Source organism: Peromyscus californicus, unplaced genomic scaffold (genome assembly GCF_007827085.1).
Source record: "Peromyscus californicus insignis strain IS unplaced genomic scaffold, ASM782708v3 Scaffold_6__1_contigs__length_162567912, whole genome shotgun sequence".
In the NCBI taxonomy this organism is placed as follows: domain Eukaryota; kingdom Metazoa; phylum Chordata; class Mammalia; order Rodentia; family Cricetidae; genus Peromyscus; species Peromyscus californicus.
The window spans coordinates 145,497,412-145,525,154 of record NW_026294584.1 but is presented as its reverse complement, the minus strand read 5'-3'; the positions used below and the strand labels follow the sequence as shown (position 1 = coordinate 145,525,154).

The following is a 27,743-nucleotide window of genomic DNA, read 5'->3' as shown; positions in this document are numbered from 1 at the left end:
TAGCAACTGAGCCATGTATCCAGTCCCAAAACACAGTTTTATAGATGAATTTATTAAAATAACTGATTTGGGATATTATCTTACAGATAATGGATGTTCTGCAGAGCATATTTGCAACTCTTTTCATGGTGGAATTTGTAATGGGAAATTTAGGAAATGGATTCATAGCCCTGGTGAACTGCATGCAGTGGGTCAAGAGAAGGAAGATCTCTTCAGTGAGTCTAATCCTCACTGCTCTGGCCATCTCCAGGGTTGGTTTACTCTGGTTGTTATTGCTAAATTGGTTTGTGTCAGTGCTCTACCCAGATTTATTGATGATTTAAAAAGTTCTGATAATTATTTACATCACCTGGATGGTGACCAATCATTTCACCATCTGGCTTGCCATGTGCCTCAGTATCTTTTATTTTCTCGAGATAGCCAATTTCTCAAACTCTTTTTCTTTGCCTTAAGTGGAAAGTTAAAGAAATGGTTTTCATGACTTTGCTTGTGTCTCTGGACCTTTTGTTTTTAAACATTATAATTTTGAACACACATGTTGATATTTGGATTGATAGATCTAAAACACTTCTAATGTAAAGTATCATCTACAATTTTCCAAAATCTTTTTAGTTCCCAACTTAACATTCACTCTTGTTCCCCTCACTGTGACCCTGGTCACTTTCCTCATCCTCATCTTCTCCCTGTGGAGACATCAGAAGAACATGCAGATCAAGGCCCAAGGATTCAGAGATGTCAGCACCATAGCCCATGTTAAGGCCCCGCAAATGGTGGTTGTTTTTCTGTTCCTGTATATAATTTTCCTTCTGTCAATTCTGACACAAATTTGGAAGTTTGGATCTCTGATAATTCATTTTGGACAGGCCTGTATACTACCTTTTCCTTCTGTGTACTCGTGTATGCTGATGCTGGAGAACAAGAGGGTGTGGCAGGTCTCTCTTTCTGTGCTCTTGTGGCTGAGGTACTGCCAACCCAATGATGTGGATCCTGGAGATTCCCAGATCCACATTTTGTGGATCATTTTGAGTATTTTAAGTGGAACTTACTTCAGAAGATATCCTTATATCTATGAATTTGTAATTTTAAAACTATTCTGTTTTCATAAACTTCATGAGTTTTAAGAGTATGCTTGCAATAAAAATGGTGCTAAACATGGGAAGTCTTTAGATTTCTGTGTTTGGAAAGTTCTGTTGAAAAGGACATCAATGCAGACTACTGGGGTGTGAGACAGCTTCAGCATACCTAATAGTGGGAACTTGTGCCAATTATTAACCTATTGTAAGTTTTAAAATTGGAAATCTAAAATGCGTATGAATGTGTGTTTATAATCATGTGAGGCATAGTGAGGAAAATAATACCTTATAATTTATAATATTCTAAATGTAGAAAATGAATATAAATATTAGATGAGAAACAAGAAAAATATAGACTCAATGCCAAATTGATCATGTTAAAAATGAGACTCAATATTAATTATCAAATCCTCATGTATGAGCCTAAATTATTTTGATATTATTTATACTTACTCATGCTTCTCATTAAAATGATCATTTTTTTTATCCAATATAGTTCTCAAATGTACACCAGTGTCCATTTACTTTAATGTGAAAGAGTACAAAGCCATTCCTTTAGTAGTATTTTAATTGAGTATAACACTGGGATGTTTCATCATATTAATTCCAGTATAAAGCTGTAAGGGCAAATGTAGGGCAGAAAACAACTAGATCATCACATGAAAAACTTTTCATAAAAAAATTGACTTATGAGCACAAACAAAGCATTCACATGAACATTTGTTAGGCTTAAGTTAAAATGATTGTGCCAATTCTCACACCATAAAACAAAATGAACCTTCCTTGCTCATTGTAGCATGTATCTTAAAAGTTCTTACTAATAAAAACAAACCTGGAGCCAGTATTGGGGTGATTGCTGGAAAATCAGAGAAGCAGAACAAGCCACAGCTACCTCACCTTGCCAATTGCTCAGCTGATCCTGTTTCTTCCAACTGGATGCCTTTCAGCTGAATTGTGTTGCTCAAAAGCCTAAAAGCTTAACCAACCCTAGTTCCTGGTTTTCATGCCTTATATACCTTTCTGCTTTCTGCCATCACTTCCTGGGATTAAAGGCGTGAGTCACCATGCCTGTATGTTTCCAGTGTGTCTTTGAACTCACAGAGATCCAGACGGATCTCTGCCTCCCAAGTGATAGGATTAAAGGCATGTGCTACCACTGCCTAACCTCTATGTTTTATATTATGACTGTTCTGTTCTCTGACCCCAGATAAGTTTATTAGGGTGAAAAATATTTTTGGAAATGACAATAAACATTAAGAGTTGTATAGTCAGAACGACAAAAGATATTTTATATTATTTGAAGTTCTTATAAATGTGTTGTTTCCTTGATTTCTTCCTTAGTCTATTTGTCATCTATATATATAGAAGGGATACTGATTTTTGTGAGTTAATTTTGTATCTAGCTACTTTGCTGAAAGTGTTTATCAGCTGTAGGAGTTTCCCAATGAAATTTTTAGCATCACTTATGTATACTATCATATCTTTTGATATAAAGATACTTTCATTTCTTCCTTTCCTATTTGTTTGTCATTGATCTCCTTCAGTTGTCTTATTGCTGTAGCTGAGACTTCAAGTACTATATTGAATAAGTATGTGGGGAGTGGACAACATTTTCTTGTTCCTGATTTGAGTAGAATTACTTTGAGTTTCTATTGATTTCTGTTGATGTTGGCTATGGGCTTACTGTAAGCTATTGTTATTATGTTGAACAATGTCATTTATGTTCCCATCTCTCCAGGACTTTTTTTTTGAGACAGAGTTTCTCTGTGTAGTTTTGGTGCCTGTCCTAGATCTCACTCTGTAGACCAGGCTGGCCTCAAAGTCACAGAGATCTGCCTGACTCTGCCTCCTGAGTGCTGGGATTAAAGGCGTGCGCCACCACTGCCCACCCTCTCCAGGACTTTTATGATTAAAGTATGTTGGATCTTTGTCCAAGGCCTTTTCTTCATATAATGGGATGAACAAGTGTTTTTTGTTTTTCAGTCTGTTTATATGGTATATTACATTTATTGATTTACATATGTTGAATCATCCCTTAATCTCTGGGTTAAAGCCTGCTTGATCACACTAAATGTTCCTTTTGATGTGTTCTTGGATTCAGTTTACAAGTATTTTTTTGAGAAACTTTCATCTATATTCTGGCACAGACAAATCTAATGGGAATGACAGAAGTCATAAGGCCAGCACAGCTGCTTGACAATGATCCAACAAAGCTGAGTCACATGACCACTGCTATGCCACCTTTGGTTATCAACTTCACCTGTTGTATACTTTGGGGACTTTCAATATTTGTACAATGTGGGGATATTGAATTGATGGGAAATTTCTTGTGAATCATTTATGACTTCTCCCAGGAGTAATGCTTAAGCTTCCTCAGGAAAGTTCTGAACATAACACCCACCACCAGTTTTAGGGAGATACCCTTATCTACTTGAAGGTCTTTCTTATGCCTTGGAGGTTGTGATACACATAAAGGAGCCAAGGGTCTCTTTATGAGGTTATAAGATATTCTTGAAATATCTGTCCCTGTACTTAGGAACAAAATAATCTAAACAAAGTAATCTTTAAAAGGTCAACAAGATTCAGTGAGCTAGAGGAGTTGTCCACAGATCAGATTGCAAGCCTCTTCCCATTATACCCTCAGGCAATTACATGGCATATACAGCAACAAAATTAGATTGTCTGAAGTTACCTCTGCCTTACACAGAATTTATATTAATGAGTATAGTTGAAAGTTTTCCTGTGCTCACCCAGCACCAACGTCCCACAGCCAGTTATAAAATTCCTGTGTCCTGTCTGGTCCTGTAACCACTGAGAACCAAGTATACACACACAAGCTTATATTATTTTTAAACTATGGCCATGGCAGGCTTCTTGCTAGCTAGCTCTTATATCTTAAATTAATCCATTCCTATAAATCTATACTTTGCCATGTGTTTTATGGCTTACCAGTATTTATATGTTGCTTCTCCTGGCAGTGGCTAGCAGTATCTACCTTCTCTCTTTTTCTTCTTTCCTATCTCTTTAGTTAGAATGTCCCACCTAACCTTATAATGCTTCACCGTTGGCCAAACAGCTTTATTTATCAACCAATCAGAGCAACATATTTTCACAGCATACAGAATGACCTCACCCATCATTTCCTCTTTTCTTTCTATTCAAAACATTTTAACTTCAACATAGTAAAATGACATATAAAAAATCAGTTATCAACAAGAATTAAAGTTATAATATCTAGTCTATTTGTATTTGAAAAAAATTAAAGAAGACATCCTATCTATCCTATATTTGTGAGTTTAAGGTTTCATATCTACCTTGTCTCTTATCATAACCAAGGAAAACCATAGTTTATCTATCTAGTCTTCAACTACATCAATGACCTTGGAAGGATATAATATCATCTAAGTAAACAGGAAGAACATTATAAGCAACTTTCAAAAATCTAGAACGACAGAGACAGCTGGCTGCCTGGACAGTCACCTAAAGTTGGTTTGCAATGTTGAGGCATCCATCTTCAGCCTATAGGTCTTGAGGTTTTTTAATCACTTCTCCATGTGTCTCGTAGAATATCTGGCATTCTCCTCTGCAAAGCAGGAACATGAAGGGCCATTTTGTCTTGCAAAGTTCAGTGCTCACCTTCCTATGAGTCCTGCATGTCCAATCAATACAACATTTTGTAAAGCAGTCCAGGCAAGAGCAGTTTTCTGCCCACATGGCTATTTTTGCAAAGAAGAAGATAAACTCCATATAGAGTGTCTTCAATGCCCATCTTTCTCTTTGAAGTAAATCAGTGTTGCCAGGAGCATACGTGTCTCACTGTTCAGAAAGTCTAAGTTTTTAAAACATTTTAAATACCATGTTCTGTAAGTGTTTGAAGATATCTATCTATCTGAAACATATCTGTGTATACCTAGAAAACTTAACTAATATGACTATAAGTTTGATTATCATGGATAACTAATAATTAATCTGTATTTCTTAATTATACATTACAATTTAAATGAGTTATGCAAATGTAATACCTTAAACAAGAGTAGAAATATACATACAGTGTAACAAAATTAACTTTAAATTTATATCAATAAACTAAACTCCATAGCAATGCAAAATATTTTGAGCAAGTTGTTGCTCTTTAACAGTAGATTCAATAATCTACCCTTTTATCCTATCATATCTACATCCTATATTTCTATACCATATCCCCCTTTCTGTTTTTAAAAGAGATTGACTATGATCAATAACAATTTGTAACCAACAACCTAAACAAAGACAAACATCGATAATGTATTTTTTGGGAATGTGAGCATAGTTTTCTAGGCTACTTCCTGCTGATAGGGGGCACTGGTAGTCTTATGGGGATCCTGAGAAAATTAAGAATTATGGTCAAATTCTGACTAGAATAGTCTGTGACTCTATATTCTCTGAGCCAGTTGCCATGAAGCTGTTCTGGATATTGAATCATCTGGGCCCTGGTGTCATCAGAGACCTTTCAGGGGGTCTTGGCTGGTCAAACCATATCAGCCTGGGAGCAATCTACAGGTTCTCATATTCTATGTAAATAATAGCAGAACCTCTTTTCCAAAATAACATATCCTTAGACATAATTTTTGAAATCCAGATACCATATATATATATATATATATATATATATATATATATATATATATATATATATATATATATATGCTTAACTCAACAAGTTTTACAATCAAATGTCTTTCTGCAGTTAAAAATCCCAAAGACAGTATAATCCAGACTATCTGTGTAATATCCATTTTTACATGGCTTATTTTTTTATATTACCTTTACTGTCTCTTTAAAGACTTTATTTTTAAAGTATTTCTTTATATAACTCTCTATATTCATTTTCTTCTCTCTTCCAAGCCTACATACATTTTTATACACACTGTAACCATTTAAAGTCTTATTCCATCTGAATCTGCCTTATTGTGAATTTATTGCTTTAAACTTGAGTGGCTAGGACTGAAATGACAGCTTTGGCTGCTGGCTCTGTCCACCTCAGCTTTTCAATATAGAGGAATTAAATTACCACCAGCACTGGGGGAACCATGCTCACCACCAACTTTGGGAAGCAGTGGGTCCATGCCTCCATCGAGCAGTGTGTAGCCCAGAAACCCCCCCTCCTTTTTTAAAAAATTAAAAACTGTTAAACTATGGCCATGGCAGGCTTCTTGCTAGCTAACTAACCCATTTATATAAATCTATATGTCATGACGTGGCTATGGCTTACTGGTCTGCTGGCATGTTATTCCTCAGTGGTTGCTGTCATCTCTCTCTACCTTCTTCCTGTCTCCCTGTTTTGATTTCCTGCCTGCCTCTAAGGTGCCTTGCTATTGGTCAAACAGCTTCATTTATCAACCAATCAGAGCAACACATTTCCACAGCATACAGAATGACATCACCCATCAGCTGAGTGAAGAATGGAATGGAAAGGTGTCAGGACCTCCCTTTCTTGAAAAGTTTAGCACTTAGGATGTTTTCTTGGGGGCACCCTGACTATTAAGAGTTAATAATACACTGCTTGGGACATGGAAATATGCCCAGGCTGGCTTGAAGATTTTTGTCTAGGTTGAGTATCCTTGAAGCAACCAGAGCTACCAGCCTGAGAACAGGCTGTCATATGCCTCTAGATTATTTAAAAAATGAATTTTGGTTGAATGAGTAAAAATGATAACTCTTTATTAATGATGTCAAAACTTGAGGGAAAATGATTACAAATGATAACTCTGCTCTGTCATAGTTTATTAATGATAACTAAAAGACAAGCAAGAGAAAGTAAAACACATGTCCAAAAACAAAAATGATATGATCTATGTTTTAGAACAACATGAATCTATTCTTACTTACTAAATTCTGTATAAATAAAGAAGCATCTGGCTGATAATCAGGCTGCAAGATTCTCACCACCATGGCCTGGCTCACTTCCTTCCCTTGCCAACTCCTTACATCCTCTGCTGGGACATGTCTAGCACTGGGGATGGCTCCCAGCAATGTTCTTAGGGGAAATTGGTCTGTAATTCTCATTTTTTGTTGGGTCTTTATGTTGTTTGAGTGTCAGAATGACTATGGCCCCATAAAACAAATTTGGCAATTGCTGTGGGATGTTCTGTATGGCAAATGTGTTGCTGATTGGTCAATAAATAAAACACTGATTGGCCATTGGCTAGGTAGGAAGTATAGGCGGGACAAGGAGGAGAATAAAGCTGGGAAGTGGAAGGCTGAGTCAGAGAGACACTGCCAGACACCACGATGACAAACAGCATATGAAGATGCCGGTAAGCCACGAGCCACGCGGCAAGGTATAGATTAATAGAAATGGATTAATTTAAGCTGTAAGAACAGTTAGCAAGAAGCCTGCCACGGCCATACAGTTTGTAAGCAATATAAGTCTCTGTGGTTACTTGACTGGGTCTGAGCGGCTGTGGGACTGGCAGATGAGAGAGATTTGTCCTGACTGTGGGCCAGGTAGGAAAACTCTAGCTACAAATGGTGTCTAACGTGGTGGCAAGAGTTTCCACCTAAAAACTGAGAAAAAAGATTCTAAAACAGAGCTAAAAACAGTTCCTAATTGTCTCTCTCAAATGAGCAGCAGCTGCCGGTTTGAGCTACTGGCGGGGTTCCTAGCGTGTGCGCTTGACCTGCCGATGTATGGCAGGAATGAGGCCTCTGCAAGTGGCACATTAAGCTGTATGGTGGATTTAGCCTTTGCTAGTACAAAACAAAAAAAGAGGTTTCTGGGCTGTACGCTGCTTGGATAAAAACATAGACCCACGATAGCTCCCAGACCTGGTGGAAAATGTAACACCGCCATGTTGGGAAGCTGAGGTGGGCGGAGCCAGTAGCCACAGCTGCTGCAGTTTATTGCAATAGATTCACAATAAAACAGATTCAGATGTAATAGTTTACAATGTGTGTAAAATATACATAGGCTTAAAAGAGACAAAAAAGGTGATATATACAGTTATATAAACAAATACATAGTTTTAAAAAATAAAGTCTTTAAAGAGACAGTAAAGTTAATATAAAAAATAAGCCATGTGAAGATGAATATTACACAGAGAATCTGGATTGTGTTGTCTTTGGGATTCTTAACTGCAGAAAAACATTTGATTGTAAAAGCTGTTGAGTTATGCCAAAATGTATATTTTAAAGATACCTTGACTTCAAAATTTGGATATAAGGATATGTTGCTTTGGAAGAGTCTCTGCTTTTGTTCCCACAGAAAGCCAGAGGCTATGGATTTGTTCAAGATTAAGATATATCAGATTTGACCAGTCAAGACCCCCTGAAAGGTCTCCAATGACACCATGGCCCAGATGATCCAATATCCAGAATGGTTCCAAGGCAATTGGCTCAGACGATACAGCCTGAAAGACTATTCCACAATCCTAAAATTTTCTTTGTGTCCCCATAAGATACAGTGTCCCCCTTAAGCAGGAAGTAGTAAGAGAAGCCACGCCCAAATTCTCAAATTATATCTAATTTTACTTTGTTAAGGTTAAAACCTTCCTTTTTGAAAAAAAAAGGGGGAAGTGCTGTGGGATGTTCTGTATGGCAAATGTGTTGTTGATTGGTCAATAAATAAAACATTGATTGGCCATTGGCTAGGCAGGAAATGTAGGCAGGACAAGGAGGAGAATAAAACTGGGAAGTGGAAGGCTGAGTCAGAGAGACACTGCCAGACACCACGATGACAAACAGCATGTGAAGATGCCGGTAAGCCACGAGTCACGTGGCAAGGTATAGATTAATAGAAATGGATTAATTTAAGCTGTAAGAACAGTTAGCAAGAAGCCTGCCACGGCCATACAGTTTATAAGCAATATAAGTCTCTGTGGTTACTTGACTGGGTCTGAGCGGCTGTGGGACTGGCAGATGAGAGAGATTTGTCCTGACTGTGGGCCAGGTAGGAAAACTCTAGCTACAGGCAATGTATCTTCTATTTCTATTCTGTAGAATAATTTGAAGAGTACTGGTATTAACTCTTCTTTGAAAGTTTGGTCCTGGGTTTTGGGGTTTGGAAAGCTTTTATTTACTGTTATTTCAACATGGATTATAGGTCTGTTTAAACTGCTTATCTAATTTTGATTTAACTTGGGTAAGTGGTATGTATCAAGAAAATTATCCATTTATTTTATGTTTTCCAATTTGGTTGAGTACAGGTTTTAAAAATATGCTCTTATGATTTCATGGATTTCTTCAGTATCTGTTATTTATGTCTTCCTTTTCATCTCTAATTTTGTTAATTTGAATATTCTCTCTCCTTCTTAGTTAATTTTGATGTTTGTCAATCTGAATTGATTTTGATTTCTTTCAAAGATCAAATTCTTTGTTCCATTGATTCTTTGCATTTTTTGTTTATTTCTGTTTTATTGATCGTCCTGAGTTTGATTATTTCTTGCCATCTTCACCTTTCGAGTGTGATCTCTCCCCTTTGTTCTAGAGCTCTTGGATGTGCTCCTAAGTTACTAATATGAGATCTCTCCAAATTTTTATGGAGGTGCTTAGTGCTATAAACTTGTCTCTTAGAACAGCATTCATTGTGTCCCATAAATTTGGGTATGCTCTGTATTCACTTTTATTAAACTTTAGAAAGTCTTCATTTTCCTTACTCATTTCTGTCTTGACTCACTTTTCATTCAACGGAAGAGTTGTTCATTTCCATCAGTTTGTATGCTTTTTATTGTTTCTGTTGTTGAAATCCAGCTTTAATCTGTGGTGGCCTGAAAGGATACAGGGTGTTATTTCTATTTTCTTGTATCAGTTAATACGTACTTTGTGTCCAAGTATGTGGTTAATTTTAAAGGAATTTTGTCTTTGTTGGGGTTTCTTTTTCTGAAAAAAGATACCATGACCATGGCAATTTTAATAAAGGAAAACACTTAATTGGGACTAGCTTACAGTTTCAGAGGTTTAATCCATTATCCTCATGGCAGGACACGGCAACATGCAGGCAGACATAGTGCTAGAGAAGGAGCTGAGAGATCTACATCTTGATACAAAGGCAAGAGGAAATGAATTGTGTACCACACTAAGCACAGCTTGAGCAAAGAAGACCTCAAAGCCCAACCCCACATTTCCTGCAAGAAGGCCATACCTACTCTAACAAAGCCACACTTCATAATAGCACAACTCTCTTTGGGGCTATTTTCTTTCAAACCACCACATGGTTCCATGAGAAGAATGTATATTCTTTTGTGTTTGAGTTAGATGTTCTGTAAATATCTGTCCATTTTGGTTTATAATGTCAGTTAGTGCCAGGATTTCTCTGCTTAGTTGTCTGGATGATCTGTCTAATAGTGAGAGTGGGATATTGAAGTCTCCCATTATCAGTATGTAAGGGTCAATATGTGTGTAAGGGTCAATAGGCTGTACTAATGTTTCTTTTGTGAACTTGGTTTCCTGTGTTTGGTGCATATATGGTAAGAATTTCAATGAGTTTTTCTTTGATATGTATGTGGTGTCCTTCTCTATCTCTTCTGATAAGTTTTAGCTTGAAATCTACACTAGCTTGCTTTGTAAGTCCATTTGCTTAGAATATTTTCCATCCTTTTACCATGACATGATGTCTATCCTTAATGTTAAGTCATATTTCTTATATGCAGCAGAAATATGAATTATGTTTTAACAACCATTCTGTTAATCTGTATCTTTTTATTGGGAAATTGAGACCATTGATGTTGAGATTTATCAGTGAGCAGTGTTTATTGATTCCTATTATTTTCTTGTTTTTGTGGGGGATATTGTTGTTGTTGTTGTTTTGGTGGTGGTGTGTGTATGTGTATGTGTGTGTATGTGTGTTTGTGTGCTCTGGTGCTTCTCCACTTTTGATTTGATGATCAGGGATCATTTATTCCTTGTATTTTCTTGGGTATAGTTAATCTTTTTCATTTGGAGTTTTCCTTCTAGATCTTTCTGTAGGGTTTGGCAGATATTACTTAAAATTGGTTTTATCATAGAAGGTCTTATTTTCTCCATCTATTGTGATTGAAAAATGTTCTGGGTATGGTAGTCTAGGCTGGCTATGGTATCTTAGAGTCTATAGCATATGTATTCAGGCCCTTCTGTTTTTTAGAGTCTCCACTAAGAAGTTAGATGTTTATTCTAATAGATCTGCCTTTATATATTATTTGTACTTTTTCCCTTGCAGCTTTACTATGCTTTGCTCTCTTATGTTTAATGATCTGATTATAATGTGCCAAGGGAAACTTTTTATTCAGATCCAGTCTATTTGGTGTTCTGTATACTTCTTGTACCTTAATAAGCACTTCCTTCTTTTAGGTTAGGGAAATTTCTTCTTTGACTTGACTTTGTTGAAAATATTTTCTGTGACATTGACCTTGGTTTCTTCTCCTTCCTCTATTCCTATTATTCTTATATTTGGTCTTTTCATAGTTTTCCAGTTGTCTTGTGCCAGGAATTTTCTTAGGCTTAACATTGATGTATCTATTTCTTCTAATATATCTTCAATTCCTGAGATTTTCTTTTCCATCTCTTATATTCTCTTGGTTATTCTTACTCTGAGCTTCCTGTTCAAGTTCCTAAATATTTCATTTCTAGATTTCCATGAGCTTGGGTTTTTTTTTAATTAATTCTCCTTTTACTTTTAGGTCTTGAACTGTTTTATTCATTTCCTTCCACTGTTGATTTGTGTTTTACAGGTTTTTTAGGGACATCATTCATTCCCTCTTTAAGAACAACCTCTATCATATTCATAAAGGCTATTTTAAGGTCTTTGTCTTATGCTTCAATCATGTTGCAATTTTCAGGACCTGCCTTGGTAAGGTTGCTGGACTCTAGTGGAGACATATTACCCTGGCTGTTATTGATTGTGTTTTTACATTGGCATTTAAGCATATGGGTCTGAGATGATTGCATTTTTGGCTGCTGATATCTGGTCTTGTATTTGTTGGGTAGGTATTTTTTTCCTGGGTTTTTGTTGCCCTTTATAGCTCTTAGGAGGATATGGTGGCTGTGTGTTGTCTGTTAGGAAATTATTCTGGGATTCCTTTAGGTGTGGCCACTGAGGGTAGAGGGTAAAATGTGTTTTAGGTATTGGGAGGATGACCTGGGTGAGGTCATAATGGGCCCAACAGGAGTGGGAAAATCAGATTGTTCTACCCAGATCTATTTAAACCCTTGAGAGTGTCAGAAGAGGCCACAACACGTAGTCTGATACAGAGCTGGGGATGAGACTGGGGATTTCATGTGGAGGAGAATAGAGGGAGTGAATATCTGAAGCTTGCCTATCTGCTTAATTGGCCTACTTGCTTCTCTGTCAGGCTTGACTGTTAGGTTACTAAGGAATACTTGCTTGAGTTGGAGGCTGGGATAACAAGATGGGTTGGGAGGGAGTTTGGAAGAGAGAGTCTGTATGATCCACTGGAGGTAGAGAGGAAGGGCAAGTGTCACCTTGTAGACACATTTCTTTTTTTTTTTAATTTTTTTTTTTATTTTGCAATACAATTCAGTTCTACATATCAGCCACGGATTCCCTTGTTCTCCCCACTCCGGGACCCCTCACCTCCCCCCCAGTTCACCCCCCATTCCCACCTCCTCCAGGGCAAAGCCTCCCCCACGGACTGAGATCAACCTGGTAGACTCAGTCCAGGTAGGTCCAGTCCCCTCCTCCCAGGCCGAGCCAAGCGATCCTGCATAGGCCCCAGGTTTCAAACAGCCAACTCATGCAATGAGCAGAGGACCCGGTCCCACTGCCTGGATGCCTCCCAAACAGATCAAGCCAATCAACTGTCTCACCCATTCAGAGGGCCTGATCCAGTTGGTGACCCCTCAGCCATTGGTTCATAGTTCATGTGTTTCCATTCATTTGGCTATTTGTCCCTGTGCTTTATCTAACCTTGGTCTCAACAATTCTTGCTCATATAAACCCTCCTCATTTTCACTATTTGGACTCCCAGAGATCCACCCAGGGCCTAGATATAGACACATTTCTAAACAGTCTTATTAAATAAGAAACACAGAGCCAAATACAGGAGTGAAAGCTGTAGAATTCAGTGATAGCCTCCAACTAACTTTAGCTCACCACTAAAGTTGTCATAGCTTCCCAAGAGAGAACCTGCTTCTTTCTGTCTAACCTGAGCCTTTATTGCCTAGATGTTCTGCCTTCTGATTGGCTCTTAGGCAGATGGATCTCTGCCTCCCCTCCAGAGTGATAAGATTAAAGGCGTATGCCAACACTGCCTGACCTCTATGTCTAATTTGGTGTCTGGCTTTGTCCTCTGATCCCCAGGAAAGCTTTATTGGGATACACAATAATATACCACCACAAATATGTATGTTTTAAAGTTATCTTGACTTCAAATTTGATTGTAAGGATATGTTGCTTTGGAAAAGAGGTTCTGCTTTTGTTCCACAGAAGATGAGAAGCTGTGGATTCCTTCCAGGTTAATATGGTTCCATCAAGAAAGACCCCCTGAGAGGTCTCCAATGGGAGTTATGGACTAGGTGACCCAATATCTAGAACAGTTTCAAGGCAACTGACTGAGATGATGCATCCTCACAGACTACTGCAAGCCAAGATTTAATCATAATTCTAAAACTTCTCAGAATTCCCACAAAATTGCCGGTGTCCCCCAATCAGCAGGATGTAGTATGAAAAGTTATGACCAAATTCCCAAAATATTATTTATGAATGTTTGTTTTTATTTAAAGGGAGTTGATTTTATATGGGTAATGGTTATAGTCAATCATTTTCTAAACAAAAAAGTGGGATATGATATAGAAATTATGAAAAATAGATAGATTATTGAATCTACTTTAATCCACCCCCCCAAAAAAAACAACTGTTAATCTCAAAATACTTTATATTGGTATGGATTTTGGTTCACTGATACAAATTTAAGGTCAATTTTGTTATACTATATGTATATTTCTACTCTTGTTTCAGGTATTATGTTTATGCATAATTTTTATCTTCACATTATGCATTGGCACAATGAGCCTCCTTGCAGAGACTTCAAACCTGGCACACATTGCCTAAAACTTCAGTGTAAGATTTCATGACCCCTTAATATCATATTTTTTATTATTGTAAAACCAATACCAAATAGGCAATGCTGCCAAGTTCTGCTATCACCTCAGAATGGAACCAACCCCATGGACCAGAGTTGCAGAATGCTTTGTGTGTTGGCTTTCTAAGCATACAGAACCCTTTCATTTTCTGAGTTTTAGGCTCTCTCCTTTCTAATTTGTGTTTTCACTAGTTTTCTCCAGCCTTTGATAGGTGGAATCTTTCCCTCAAGGCTTCTTCCCTATTGTTCCAATACAAAGAAAGAGGTTTGTCTTACCCAATTCTACTTGTTTTATAACGTACAGGCACAATTTTAGTGCTTTCCAAGTTTTTTCCTCAATGAACTGCACATTTCTTTTGTTTCTGCCCCATATACTGCTCTTTTCACTGTAGGCTTGAATATGAATGATCCCTAATAACCATGTTACAGTTACTGTAATCTAGACTTAAAATTTCCTCTGACAAATGCATTAGTCCACTACTTCTAAATTCAGTTTAACTCAAGTTCTAAGGACACAGGCAGAATGCAGCTAAATTCTTAGCCAGAATATTGTCTGAATGGAGTGTAAACCCAGTTCTCAGGAGAGTTCCTATTTTCTTCCTCTCCTCAAACAATGTTCTTCTTTGTCTTCTTTTTCCAAAATTCCCTCAGAATAGCTCATTAAGATCTGCTTACAGCATAGGGCTTTCCCAACATAAAGTTTCAAAATCTTGCACAATCATCATCAAAATTAGTTCCAAAGAGACTGCAAATCACATGATCATATTTCTTCCAGCAAGGACCTCCCTTTTCCTTTTTGAGTTTATAGTTTAGTTACTTTTTCAATTGCTGCAATAAAATATCATGACAAAAAGAACGTTAAGAAAGAAGTACTTATTCTAGATTATAGTTCAAGTGGATCGTTCTATCATACATTAAATGGCATGCCAATAGACAAGGAACACATGGTGTCACACATGAGAGGTAGGCCGGTGACAGTGCATACACACTCAAGAAGTAGAATGAAGAAAAAGGAGGGAAGGTTATAACAGTTTGCACTCACTGACTAGCTTCTTCCAGCAAGACTCTTTTTGTAAAGGTTCCACCACCTTCCCAAATAGCTCCACCAATAGGGAACCAAGTGTTTAAACACAGGAGGCCCCATGTGACACTTTACCACATTGTTGAAAGCCATCATTGACTGTGATGGATGTGTGTGTCTTTATTGGCTGCAATATTCACCCTATGGATGGCAAGCATTCCTTATCTAAAGTTCTAGGTTGTGGTGATATTTTATTTGTGATGAAATGTGGTGATATTTTATTTGTGCTTTAATAAAGCTTGCCTGGAGATCAAGGGGGAAAGGGACAGTCAATTTAAGTAAACAAGAAGTCAGGCAGCACACACCCTTAATCCTATCACTTAGCAGGCAGGGTCTCTATGTGTGTAAGGCCACACTAGGGAACAGTGTCAAGTGTGGTGACACACACCTTTAATCCCAGTACCAAGAATAGAGGCCTGGAGGTCTGTACAGACATACAGAAAGCCACAGAGCTTTGTAGGAAGAGGAAGTGAGGTAGCTGGGCTAAGAGAGCAAATGAGAGGGCAGAACAGCAAGGCAATAAAGGTGTGGGTAGACAGGAAGTAACTTGCATTTGGAAGCTAAAGAGTTGATGAGGTAAGGTTGGTTGGTGCCTTTCCTTATTTCCCTGATCTAAGGTTTTCACCCCTATATTTGGCTCCATGTTTTTTATTTAAGATCATTTAGAAATTCATCTACACTAGGTCTTTGATCTGCTGGGAACCATCTTTGGTGGTGAGCAGGTCCCTGCAGAAGATGTAAAGACTTGGTTGGGGAAGGCCTGAGCCAGGTCATTGTGCTGGTGAGAACCTTGCAGCCTGACTGACTAGCAGCCAGAGTACTTCTTTATTTATACAGAATTGAGTAAGCAGGGATACATTCATGATGTTCCAAAACATAGATCATATTGTCTATAACTACTGACTATTTGGGGTTGTAATTCTCTTGTGTGACACCAGAGTTTCCTTCTATGTGTCAGCTGTGGGACTTGTCCCACAAACCTAAGCAGTGCATTCCTTATTTATGGGGCACAGTCATTCCTGAGTACTAGTAGATGGATGACTTCCCCCTGCACTGTGTGATTCTGGTGAATTCATTCTATACTCCTTAGATAGAAAAATCTCAAAATAGGATTTGCTATGCTGTGTTTTTTTTTCTTTAAACCCTGGATGTAGCCTTGAGAGCAGGTCTTTCAGGACACAAAATTTTTCTTATGCAAATATTTGTATAGATAATCTAATGTTATCTAGATGGAAATAATTAGTACCATAATAAATGGAATGAGAATGTTTAGGAAAATCTCTAATTGTGATTTTAAATTTGGTGTAATCTAGTAATAAATACATACTAAGGATAAGACTATGAAAAGTGAATTATCACATTAGCAAAAGTAATTGGAAATATGTGACATACACTACAGTTTACTGAGGTATTCGTATTGAATAAACTAAGAAAAAGTGTGTGTGTGTGTGTGTGTGTGTGTGTGTGTGTGTGTGTGTGTGTGTGTGTGTTCTTGAGCATATGGAACAAACTTATTAAAACAGACAATATAGCCAAAACTTTCTCTCTAATACCATTCTAAGGAAATACTATGGTGGATTTCAGAATATCTACAATTATCCTGAATATTGTAATTAAAAAAAAGTTTTAAGTATCCCTAAAAAGGATGATTTTATAAAAAATATGTGAAATATTCTTCTATATATATTATAGAATAAGATGTAAGAGTGACAGTCCTAAATGGGATGTCTTCAACAAATCTCTCTCCTCAGCATTCAAGGAACTACATGAAGAGAAGGCAGAAAGACTGTAAGAGCTAGTGGGGATGGAGGACACCAAGGAAACAGAGGCTTCCAGACATAAGAGAATTGATGCAAATGAAGTCACAGAGGCTATGAGCATAGCTGCATGTGCAGATCCTGCGAATGGGGTTCTAGTGCTGAGGGGAAGTGGACACAAGCCTTCATTTCTTACCCAGAAATTATCTACAACTGATAACTGCTAACAAAGAAAAAACAAGTTTCTTGAATGGAGTCTGTCTGGTGATACAAGCCACTATTAAGAGCAGTAGATGGCCAGCACAGAGTAGACTCTGTGCCCAGCAGTAGATGGCCAGCACAAAACAAATGCAATGTCACCTTTGGAAATTCTTTCTCTCTTAATTCTTTGTTTGGACATTTTTTTGCTTATCTTTTGCTTGTCTATTATGGTTTAGGACTTTGTGTTTCTATGGTGCATGTGTGTCTGCATGCACGGTGTATTTATGTATTTCTCATGCTTTTCCATAATTTTTCGTTTCCTCTGTGCTTTGTTTTATTCTAGTTTATTTGTTTGCTTGTTTATTGGCCTGTTTGTTTTCTAAAGAGAGAAAGTATAGAAAGTTGAATGGGTGAGTAGATGAGGAGGATCTGTTAGAAGACAAGAGAGAGGAAAACTTGATCAGATTATACTAGATGAAAAAATTATTTTCCATTAAAAAAGAAATCAGAATGCGAAAGATTGGGTTTTAGATTTGATATATTCCCTAAGGTTTAGTATTTTTATGGATTTTGTGGGTTGATTGGTTGGTTGGTTTTTGATTATTTGTTTTGTTGTTTGTTTTGTTTCAGAAATTACAGGATAATGTTTCTTTTTCTTTTATTGAAAATAGATTTTTTTCATTCAGTGTATTCTGATTATAGTTTCCCTTCCTCTACTCTTCCCAGTTCCTCTTTACCTCCTCTCCTATCCAGATTCATATCCATTTTGTCTCTCATTAGAAAACAAACAGGCATATCAGGAACAATAATAAAGTAAAATACAATACACTAAAACAAAAACAAATAGGAATAGGACAAAACAGAAGAAAAAGGACCAAAGAAAAAGTATAAGACACACACACACACATACAGATGCAGAAATACACATTTGCACACAAAGGAATCACATAAAAGCACAAAACTGGAAGCCATAATGTATTTACAAAGAATCTGTAAGTTTAAAAATAAAATGTTATGACAGAACATTATGAGACAAAAGTTTCCAAAGTTTTGAGTTCATTTTCTGTTGGCCATCTTCTGCTGGGTACAGGGCTTTTCCTTAAGAGTGGTTTTGTTTCCTCAGTGAGACTCCTTTGGAGAAAATGTATTTTTCATTTGCAACTGTTATCAATTGAAGACATCTTCTAGTTTAGGGAAGGGGATGTGTGTCCATTTATATTTTCAGCCCTTACACCCCATCTGGTGCAGACGCATGCAGGCCCTGTGCATGATGCCCATCCCTATGAGTTCATATGTGCATCCATTCTGTTGTATCTAGGAGGACTTGTTTCCTTGGTGTCCTCCATCCTCCTAGGTCTTACATTCTTTTGGCCTTCTCTTCTGGAGAGTTCCCTGAGTCCTGAGGGGAGAGATTTGATAGAGATATTCAGGGTAATATTTCATATTATATTCTTGTTAGATATTTTCCAGAAACAAAACAAAACACTAGTGAGGTGGCAGAGAGTGTGTGACTATGTTAATTAATTATAAGGAACAAAGTTACAATTACATATTAGGTATCAGCTCCCATTTTACAGAAAAGATTATGTTTTCCTGGGTTCATAGAGAAAATGAAGGCCTTGAAAAAAACTGAGTCAAATCTAGAAATAATTTCCTTTGAAGCATAATAATTTCTCCAATGTTTTTGTTAAGATAGAGTCTCAGTGATAAGAAAGCATACATGCCATCTGCACACACTTTAGTGTTATCTATTTATTTAGATATTTCCTGAAAGGTTTAACATTTGTAGTTTAAGGAGAACACTGACATAGGTAGTCCTTTTTACAGCAAATTAACTGGAAGAAATAGAAATGCCATAGACATACATACAGAAAACAACATGGTGGGGGCTGTGAGACGAGATCAGGTGTGCGTGTTAGAGGAAAGGGAGTGGGAAGGATATTGGAAACTTTCCCTTTTTGTAACACAGCTGGCTGTTGCTAAGAGTAACCAGTGAGTGCTCATTTAAAGAATGTCGGCTGGTCATCTCTGACCTCTCTCCTGGCAGGCTATTCCTGGGAGTTGATGAGGTTGAAAAGGCAAAACTCTAGAAAAACAGTTTACTTTAGTTTCTGGAATTATAGTTCAACCAAAATGGAAGATCTTTATATGATGGTATGGCTTTGGTTATCATTTCCCACAAATGATTGTATTACAGTTAAACATTTTACCAGCTATCATGCAAACTTTATAAAACCAAATCCTGTAGACCATAAACAATTCAAAAACTTGTAAAATCATGCAAGAGAATACATCTTCATTTACATGCTAACAAATAAGGATCTACCATCACTTTGATTTACTGCTGAAGGATTCCTTCCTTTGAAAGGCAATACACTATATATTATGACTTATTTTATGCTGTTGAGGAAATAACAGTATTTTTTCAAAGAAAACACTACTGAAGTCCTCCTTTAGTAGACAGTATTGCAGTTTTGATTAGCAGTGGTCACAGGAAGTAGAAGAAAGTGAGAACTTCAGTGTACATCAGCTCATCTAAAAACCAGACTGTGGTAAAAACTTGTCACAAAATATGTCACAACCAAGTAGTTATGCTTGGATCCTTTTCCTTCTGTCTAAACTAACTCATTACTGTCATCCTAGTAGTGCAGAAATTACTTCTGGAAATTTGAAAGTGAGTTCATGGTGTTTGATGAACTACATTTAGTGGCAAGAAAAATGATTCCTTGTCAGATTTTCTCTGCATGAATTTCTCCAGATTTTTCTTATAGTACAGAAAAGTTAATAAACTCATAGAAAAGTGTGATTAATGCAGGGTTTTATGGAGGAAAATAAGCTATTGCTCTTGTTATTTGGGCAGTGATTAACTGTATTGGTGCGTGCCTTCTGATTATTCTTAGCAATGTTTGCTCAAGATAGATTCACCAACTGTACTTTTCTCTACTGAGAGATAAGAGAGTCATTTACCATTCTGACAGGGTTGAGAATGTTGGGAATGCCCATTTATTTATTTGATCTTATGGCAATAAATATGGAAGAGACCAATAAAGTGAAAAAGCATGCAGTAAAGATGACATGGTTATTTAATTGAAGGACACTATAAATCCTTCAAAGAGGCATGGGTATAGATATATCTATTCTAGTGATATGTGCAACTTCATTATATTCCTGATTGGTGTTCTGCTTTTCATTACTGCTAATGTCAGCATCCTGAGGAGATGTAGCTGTGTAACAAAAGTTCCTAAGATCATCACTACACTCCCTATAAATCACAAAATATGCAAACAGCTCCCTTTCTCTTGCTAGATATCACATACTCTCTGTATGTCATCACATCAGTTTGGGGGAATAAAAGGGATTAAGATGTCATTGACTAGCTCCTCTTTTCATTTTCAACAACCCTCATGCTTTTTCCCCATAAAGTAACTATCTGTTCTTGTTAAGGTAAGCAAGAAGCTAAAACAAGCCCTATTTCCAATTCTTTGGTAGTTGATGTATTGGCTAAGAATGCAAACCTTTAATTCTAAAGACCTATAAACAGGACATGGTGTATCTTATGTTAGACATGAAACTGAATGAGTACTAGTTTATTCTCTTAATATTTTCTTCGTATTTGTCATAGCAATAGGGTGAAAAATTAGCATATAAAACATACAAAACAACTCCTACACCTACAGATAGGGATTTTTGTGGGAGAGGAGGCAGGAAAATTGTAAAAGACACAGGATAAGAGAATTATCTATGAGATTGTGTCTCTAGGTAATTTCAGAAGCTGCACCTAAAAGTGTCATCATCGTGACAGCCCAAACATGAGCTGGACAATGACATCAAACATCTAAAAGTTGACTGAGGAAAGATCACAAGGCATCACCTTTGGACAAGGAATGCTGTCAGTGTGAGAAATAGTGTGCTCTAGGGAAGAGCACATCAGTTGGTTATCCAATACCAAATGGTCAGCCCTGGAGATATACACACTTATGGTGATATTTTATTTGTACTAAAATGTGATTTGTATGTTAATAACTTTATTTAAGTTGCCTGGGGGTTGTAGCTAGAGTTTTCCTGCCTGGCCCACAGTCAGGACAAATCTCTCTCACCTGCCAGTCCCACAGCCGCTCAAACCCGACCAAGCAAACATAGAGACTTATATTGGTTACAAACTGTATGGCCGTGGCAGGCTTCTTGCTAACTGTTCTTACAGCTTAAATTAATCCATTTCCATTAATCTATACCTTGCCACATGGCACGTGGCTTACCTGCATCTTCACATGCTGTTTCTCATCATGGTGGCTGGCAGTGTCTCTCTGACTCAGCTTTCCACTTCCCAGCTTTATTCTCCTCCTTGTCCCACCTACACTTCCTGCCTAGCCAATGGCCAATCAGTGTTTTATTTATTGACTAATCAGCAACACATTTGCCATACAGAACATCTCACAGCACTTCCCCCCCTCTTTTTTTTTCCAAAAGGAAGGTTTTAACCTTAACACAGTAAAATTACATATAATTTGGGAATTTGGGCGTAGCTTCTCTTACTGCTTCCTGCTGGAGGGGGGCGCTGTATCTTATGGGGACACAAAGAAAATTTTAGGATCATGGAGTAGTCCGTGAGGCTGTATCGTCTGAGCCAGTTGCCTTGAAACCATTCTGGATGTTGAATCATCTGGGCCATGGTGTCATCAGAGACCTTTCAGGGGGTCTTGGCTGGTCAAACCTGATGTATCTTAATCTGGAACAAATCCATAGCCTCTGGCTTTCTGTGGGAACAAAAGCATAGACTCTTTTCCAAAGCAACATATCCTTATATCCAAAATTTGAAGTCAAGGTATCTTTAAAATATACATATTGGTTTAACTCAACATCTTTTATGATCAAATGTTTTTCTGCAGTTAAAAATCCCAAAGACAACACAATCCAGATTCTCTGTGTAATATTCATCTTCACGTGGCTTATTTTCTATATTAATTTTACTGTCTCTTTAAAGGCTTTATTTTTTAAAACTATGTATTTGTTTATATAACTGTATATATCACCTTTTTTGTCTCTTTCAAGCTTATGTATCTTTTGCACACATTGTAAACTATTACATCTGAATCTGTCTTATTGTAAATCTATTGCTTTAACTGCAGCAGCTGTGGCTGCTGGCTCCGCCCACCTCAGCTTCCCAACATGGCGGTGTTACGTTTTCCACCAGGTCTGGGAGCTATCATGGGTCTATACTTTTATCCAAGCAGCGTGTAGCCCAGAAACCTTTTTTTTTTTGTTTTGTACTAGCAAAGGCTAAATCCACCATGCAACTTAATGTGCCACTTGCAGAGGCCTCATTCCCGCCATAGGGCAAGTCGAGCGCGCATGATAGGAACCCGCCAGTAGCTCAAACTGGCAGCTGTCACTCATTTGACAGAGACAATTAGGAACTGTTTTTAGCTCCATTTTAGAATCTTTTTTTCTCAGTTTTTAGGTGGAAACTCTTGCCACCACGTTGGATGCCATTTGTAGCTAGAGTTTTCCTGCCTGGCCCACAGTCAGGACAAATCTCTCTCACCTGCCAGTCCCACAGCCGCTCAAACCTGACCAAGCAAACACAGAGACTTATATTGATTACAAACTGTATGGCCGTGGCAGGCTTCTTGCTAACTGTTCTTACAGCTTAAATTAATCCATTTTCATTAATCTATACCTTGCCACATGGCTTGTGGCTTACCGGCATCTTCACATGCTGTTTCTCATCATGGCGGCTGGCAGTGTCTCTCTGACTCAGCCTTCCACTTCCCAGCTTTATTCTCCTCCTTGTCCCACCTACATTTCCTGCCTAGCCAATGGCCAATCAGTGTTTTATTTATTGACTAATTAACAACACATTTGCCATACAGAACATACCACAGTAGGGGGTCAAAGCTAATAGCAAGCCCTAGCAGAAGCTGGGTGGTGGTGGTGCACACCTTTAATCTCAGCTCTTGAGAGGCAGAGCTAAGCGGATCTCTGTGTGTTCAAGGATACAGCCAGCATGGAGACACATGCCTTTAATCTCAATAACAACCATAGAAGACCTGGAGGTCTGTACAGACAGGCAGTGACTAGGAGGTCATGTGGTTGGGTTTACAACCAATGAGAAGGCAGAACAGAAACACTATAAAAAGACAGACACACAGGAAGTCGGTCTCTTTTGGAGAGGTAATGCAACAGCGACAGTGAAGGGTAAGGTTTTTAGCTCTTAGCTATTGCTCTGACCTCTTGGCTTTCATCTCTGTATTGGCTCTGTGTTTCTTATTTAATAATGACGGTTGGTTACATCTACACACACTAGTAACATTATGAAGACAGAGTAGGTTGCATTTACATATTTAGAAATATATATGTATATGTATGCATGTGTATGTATGTATGTATGTATGTATGCATATAACAACAATTGATGGATTGAATTTGAAAGAGTCTATGAATTTGAAAGAGAACATGAACAGGTATATGAGAGGTTTTGGATGGAGAAAAGGTATGGAGAAATAGTGCAATGATATTATAATCTGAAAATATAAAATAATAATTTTTATATAAGTTTTTCTTATATCAATAACAAAAATCACTAAGAACAAAATCAGGAATATTCTTAGAATTTAATACATCTAAGAATAAAACTAGCCAAAATTAGGAAAGAACTCTACAATAAAATGAGAAAGCATTGAATCAAAAAGTAGAAGAAAATGTCAGAAGATCAAAAGGTTCCATGGAACTAGACATAAAAAAATTATATAATTAATATTAAAGCACAAAGTACTATAAATATCTAGAGAAATTCTGTGCAAAAAATACCAATGCTTCAGGCAATTTTAATATTTTAATAATCTAGAGTAACAAAAGAAACAATTGTATTTATATACAAATTGAATGTAAATGAGTGTATTATAATTATATCATAATGGGAATGTAGTATAATTATATTATATTATAATGTAATTGTAATATAATATAGTTCAACTATTAAGACATGAAGTATAGCTCACACATTCACGACAAAGGTCCCAAAAATGCATACTGATGATGTTACAGCCTTGATTCAGGAACCTTGCTTTTCCTTAATATTTTGTAAGGTAATTAAATACAAGTTAAAAAAAGTAAAGCTTTAGAAAGGAGGTATTTTGCATGGCTGGATAATAGAAACCTTAGAAGTCATTGTTTGCCATACAAAAATCCCAATGCCAGATATGGGATACAGCTTTAAGAGCCCAGAGATCCTCCATACAACACAGACTCTTGCCATTCTTCTTGATTACTCACCAGAACTAGAAGATAAAGCCTTATTATTGAAGACATCACACAGGTTGGCAATAAGACATAACTAAGTCAAGATATAATTGACATAGAGGCTTACTTATTGATGAATAGTTTTCATAAGGTTGGAAGGTACAATTCAGGCATCACTGTTTTTATGCTATGAACCCTTTGAACTACAATGCAAACCTGCCAAGCAAGATATGCCCACCAGTGGCAAAGTTTCAATACATACTGCATTCACTCTTTTGTTGTGGGAATTCGCTCCGTTAGTGACCTTGGGGTATCTGGCCTGATGGAGGCATAGGTTTTCTGGGTAAGTGACTGATGAGATCTGAGGAGGGGATGTTTGGTTCCATTCAGCCCTGGGAAGAACAGAGGACGATGACAACAGCAGTTTACTTTGTTCTGTATCTGTGCATGCATTTCTCCCCATTTTATTTCTTAATAAATCCTCAGTACCCTTTTAAAAAGGGGAACTGGAGGGATAGCTCAGCTGTTAAAGGCTAGGCTCACAGCCATCTCTAATGGGATCTGATTCCCTCTTCTGCTGTGCGTGAAGACAGGTCACTCACATACATTACTCTTTGGTTAGGATTGCTTTGGGTGACTGAAGCTGGTTTAGTGCCTCAAAGAATCGATTGTCTATGCATAGCTCTCTGAAGCATGTGACTCATGTGGCTCAGCCTGATGAGACTGGTGTTGGTCCTTTCTTTTTACCTGTTTTTTGCTTACTCTTTGGCTATCAAAGAGGATAGGTTGTACATTACATTACAATACAATGTAGCTCCCATCCTGAGCAGACAGCATACTCTTCTACACATTCCTTGATGTCTATTGTGGGAGTCCTGGGAGAGGCACTGCTGGGAAGAGAAGCATACAATCTGAACATGTTCATGCTGGGCTAGGAGGGGACAGAGAAGGAGAAAGACTCTTGCAGTATTGATGAGCTGATCCATTTAAGTGTCTGTTTCATGTGACAGTAGTATTGTCTTCCTGCTTTCACAGTTTCAAATGATAAAGTTCAAGTTGACTAAATGCCAGAATATAATATCCTATAATATCAACATGAAACCAAGGTTAAATAATTTCTTGACCACTAACGTAACTTTTATCATGAGATAGATGCACAATACAAGTTGAATAAGAGAATAACCTGAATTATTAAAGTGAAAAAAATAAGCAATTTTTATTCAAATAAATATTTATTGGTGGGTATGTTTGTAAGAGTATGAATATATACATACCTACATATATACATACATATTCCTATTTACAGGGCATATGAAAAATAAGGTAAAATATTAGACAATGTGAATGGAGGAAGAACATTGAGTAACATGTGTAGATGTAACCAACCATCTTATTAATTAAGAAACACAGCCGATTCAGAGAAGAAAGCCAAGAGGTCAGAACTAAGAGCCTTACCCTTCCTGCTTCAGCCAAGAGAGCTCTCCAAAAGGGGCCTACTTCCTGTGTGTATGTCTTTATATAGTCTAGCTGTTCTGCCTTCTCATTGGTTGTAAACCCAAACACATGACTGCCTTGTCACTGCCTGTCTGTAGAGACTTCCAGGTCTTCTATGGTTGGGATTGAGATTAAAGGCGTGTATCTCCAATGCTGGCTGTATCCTTGAGCACACAGAGATCTACCTAGCTCTGTCTACCAAGTTCTGGGATTAAAGGCATGCGCCACCACTGCCATGCTCTTGCTATGGCTCTAATAGCTCTGACCCCCGGGCAACTTTATTTATTTATTAACTTACAATTAAAATCACATTTCAGTACAAGTAAAATACCACCATAAACATGTGCATATTAGATGTTAAAGACCTAATTTTCAAGCATTCAAAGAAATTCCATGCACTAAAATATCAGAGAGAGGCATCCTATTTCCTTTCATATTTATGAGGACTTTTGAAGTGTCAAATACCAAACCTAAAAGGGAAAAATACAAAAATTATAAATGAACTCATTTTTATTTGCATTTCAGGGAAGTAGAAGTCAATGTACCCTTCAGTATCTGACAAGAGGATTATGATTTGTAGCGTGTTAGGCATAGAAGATCTGGATGGACCTCAGCTGGTCTCTGTGAGAAAATGCAAGATTTTCTTGACCAAGTTAAAAAGTGAATAACTAGAAAATATTAATCTTTGACTGGTTTGATAATGTGTATGTTGGTTTTAACAAAAAGGAAATGACTTTTTTAATCAAATATATGAAATAATTTAGACAAATTAGTAAATGTTAAGCAGTGATAGATGACATTTGGGCATTGTTCTAAGGAGAATGGGTGTGGGCATGCCGAGCATACTAACAATCATTTTAATTATGGAATCCATTGTTGGTGTTTGAGGAATTGTGAATTTGGATTCACAGCTCTGGTGAGCATCATGGACTGGGTCAAGAGAAGAAGAATCTCTTCAGTGGATAAGATCCTCACAGCCTCAGCTTTCTCCAGCATCTCTCTCCTGAGTGTTGCCTCCAGATTGTTTGCTATGTATAATTTGCCCTGATGTGTTGATGGCTGAAAAGACATTAAAAACAATTTATGTTTTCTGGACCCTGACCATTCAGGTTAGTAACAGACTGGCTACCAGCCTCAGCATCTTTTATTTTCTCAAGACAGACACTACTTTTTAAGTCTCCTTTTCTCTAGGAAAAGTAGAGGTTTAAAGAGGTTGTTTTCATGGGCATCGCTGCTGCCCACTGTCCTCTTAGTTTTAAATATAATAGTGTTAGGCACCTATATTGATGCCTAGTTTGATAGACCAGAAGGCTGTGTTTCCTATAACTTTATTGTAAATGACTTTCTAAAATTCTCCATGTTTGTTTTATTCACCACCTTTATCTTCAACTTCATTGCCTTCACTGTGTCCCTGGCCACTTTCCTCCTGCTTATGTTCTCCCTGTGCAGACATCTGAAGAACACGCAGCACAACTCCAAAGGATGCAGAGGTCTCAGCACTGCAGCTCACATCAAAGCCTTGTAATCCATCACCAGCTTCTTCCTCCTTTATGGTATTTTCCTTCTCTTTCTAACTCTATGCACTTCAACATTTGAAATGGATAACAATCTGATGATTTCCTTTGTGAAGGCTACTATCTTAACACTTCCTGCTGTCCATTCATGTATCCTAATTCTGGGAAATAATAAGCTGAGACAAACTTCTTGTGCAATGACTGACTATTTTGCAACCAAAATTGCAGGTCCAAAGATGCAGAACCCCCAGTTTCATAAAAAAAAAAACCCTCCAGGAATCAGTTTCTACAAGTCACACAAAATTCTAGTACTTATAAAGTTGAGCTTTTGA

General features: G+C 37.4%; 1 pseudogene; it reads left to right on the top strand.

The window, feature by feature from the left end:
* Positions 1 to 89: 89 nt before the first annotated feature.
* LOC128099802 (taste receptor type 2 member 140-like) lies at positions 90 to 27,743 on the top strand (annotated as a pseudogene).